Below are 3167 nucleotides of genomic sequence, written 5' to 3' on the forward strand. Positions count from 1 at the left end.
AATAATATAACATTTTATAAAGATAATAATTAAGTATTCTGTTAGAACTCAATGATTATCCTAATTATATTTTAGATTTTTTATATTTCAAATAAAATGTTTATCTTGTATTTGATTATGTTTATCTGCAATTAGTTACATGAATTCAGATATGTAGTTTTAATAAGTTGTACTTACGCACAATTTACTTGTAATATTGAGTTTTAAGTAATATGCATTAATAAACATTACTTTACGTATAAAAAGTAGTTTTTAAGAGTTTTTGTCAAATATTTTATAATATAGTATAGGTTAATTTTTTTTAATTTAATTTAAGTTTAATAATGAAATAATTTGTTTTTGGTTTAATAATATAACATTTTATAAAGATAATAATTAAGTATTTTGTTAGAAATCAATGATTATCCTTATTATATTTTAGATTTTTTATATTTAAAATGAGATGTTTATCCTGTATTGGATTGTGTTTATCTAYAGTTAGTTACACGAATTCAGTTATGGGATGAAATCGGATAGGGATGAAATCATTTAGGGATGAACGGGTTTAAGAGTTTTAAGAGTTTTTAAGAGTTTTAGTCAAATGTTTTATAATATAGTATAGATAATTAGAATACGTAATACATTTCGATTTTAATATTTTATATTATTTTTTTATTGCTATCGATGTTATAATACGATTTTATGTATTTTTAAGAAAACGGTAATGATTTTATTTTTGAATAAAAATAAAAATTTGAATTTTTTTATATCAATGTTAGTATCAAATTGACTATTTAAAAGTTCTCATTTTTTTATGTAATTTCTTTAAAAAAAATTATCAATTTAATTTAAGTTTAATAACGAAATAATTTATTTTTGGTTTAACAATATAACATTTTATAAAGATAATAATTAAGTATTTCGTTAGAACTCAATGATTATCCTAATTATATTTTATGTTTTTTTATATTTAAAATGAGATGTTTATCATCTATTTGATTATGTTTATTTGCAATTAGTTACACGAATTCAGACATGGAGCTTTAATAAGTTGTATTTACGCACAATTTACTTGTAATCTTGAATTTTAAGTAACATGCATCAATAAACAGTACTTTATGTATAAAAAATAGTTTTTAAGAGTTTTTGTCAAATACTTTATAATATAGTATAGATTAATAAGCATTGTGTTTAATTAAGGAATAATATAACATATATACATAATATTTTTAATTGTTTTTTTTTTCAAAATAAAAAAAAATAGAGATTTTAGATAATTTCCATCAGTTAAAATAAATCTGGAAAAACAAAATAATCATTAAAAGTCAACATAGTATTGTCAACTAGCCCCTAGCTATTTTATCTCCGAAGCTCCATCTTTCAGTTCTTGCTGTAGCGATTCAGCAGCTTAAACTACAAACTATAATCTTGTCCGAAAAGTCCCCATCAGCCTACTGTAGAGTGAAAAATAGGTAAATCATTTATTCTAGCTTCATAAATATGTAAGTGGAAAATAAGAAAATAAAATAGCTCGATGTTGAAAATATCGTTTTTAGTTAATGGATTTCGTCACAAAAGTGGTGGATTTTGGGGAAAATATCGTTTTTATTCTAAATACATTTCATCTTGGAAATTGTGATTTTAATAACATTCTTTTCGTTATATATATAACTGATGAAAACAACTTGATCTCACTAGGAGTTAAGTCTAACCTTTTTCCCTGTCGGCATGCGCTTGGGGGGAATGGTACTAGCGTCATAATGATGAGATGAACGCTAGGACGCTAGTCAGAGGCACGAAAAAGAATTAGTTATTCGGGAGCATCGTCCATTCATAGAGACAGCGATCGTTGTTGAGTCTTAGTAACCATGTCCCCTAAGTATAGACTTTGTGTAAAGCTTGATTTACCCATTGTTGATGTTAAATCTAGATTTATTATTTAAGGTAATTCAATTATCGATTATTAAAAAGAGATTTATCATTTTCTTTTAATGTACTGTTGTAATTTTTAAATTAGTCGTTCTTTCCAGATATTAAGGTGTTACAACACTCTCCAAAACTTAAAAAAATCCAGTATAACGGAACCATGAAGTGGTAGCACATGCACCCTCTCCCCTCTATGTAGTTCCGCTACTGTTACCAATCCTTCGTCTGAAAGCTATATAGGACCCATCTGGGTCTGAGTAATCTGACTAAAAAAAAGAAATCATGTTGCTTCCGCATAAGCAACAATTATGCACTAGCTTAAAAACTTGTTGTAAGGGGTGTTGACTGCACTTTGACCAAGCCCGAACCAGTCTTTCACCAAAACCAGTATTAACTGATTGTTTTAGACCCGAATGATTAGTTTCAGCTTGTGTTCATTTCCGAAGTACCAGTTATTCTGGTCGAGTCTTTCGGACTTGGATCAAATTCAGATAACGAGTCTTTTGTGAATCTTTAACCACACATTCTAGTCTGGTTCACCGTTTACAAATCATTCATTGACATAATCAGTATAAACTTTAACCATTTAATGATTTTATCAGATACATTTTTAAATTAAAGAAGATAGAAAAAAGAAGTTGGTATAATTGAGAGAATAAGTTAAACATCATTTTATGTCGTTGCTTTGATGTCATTCAATCAATCTTCAACAACACAAATTGGAAGCCAATAATTTGTCTCCTATTATTGGACTTTACCACACATTATCTTTTCTTTTTTCTTTTTTTTTTAATTCCAAATGTTATCAACCGTTGCCATCATTTTCAAATGGACACCGTACGCTTATTAAATTCTTCAACCTTAATCATTTATTTCTTTTTACTATTTTAAAACCAAGCTTTATTTAAGACAAATGATTTAAATTTGTTAACTGGACAAGTTTGTGAGGAAAATCAACATTATTTTTACTCACTTTAGGCTGTGTTTGACAAATTACCTGATAAACTAGCAGGTAGCTGATAAGTTAGTTGATAACTAATAAGTTAACTGATGAATGATAAGTTAACTGATTAATTAAACAGTTGGACAAAAACTAGCTGATAAACTACTTGAAAATTTTAAATGAACAAAAAGGATATGTTTAAAGATTAATAAATTTTAATATTTTTAAATATATTTAAAATAATTCGCTAATAATATATTATGTTAATAAATAGATTTTAATTTCATTTATTATTATTATTATTATTATTATTATCATT

The sequence above is a fragment of the Cynara cardunculus genome, assembly GCF_001531365.2.
Source record: "Cynara cardunculus var. scolymus isolate 2C chromosome LG 11, CcrdV1, whole genome shotgun sequence".
Classification (NCBI taxonomy): domain Eukaryota; kingdom Viridiplantae; phylum Streptophyta; class Magnoliopsida; order Asterales; family Asteraceae; genus Cynara; species Cynara cardunculus.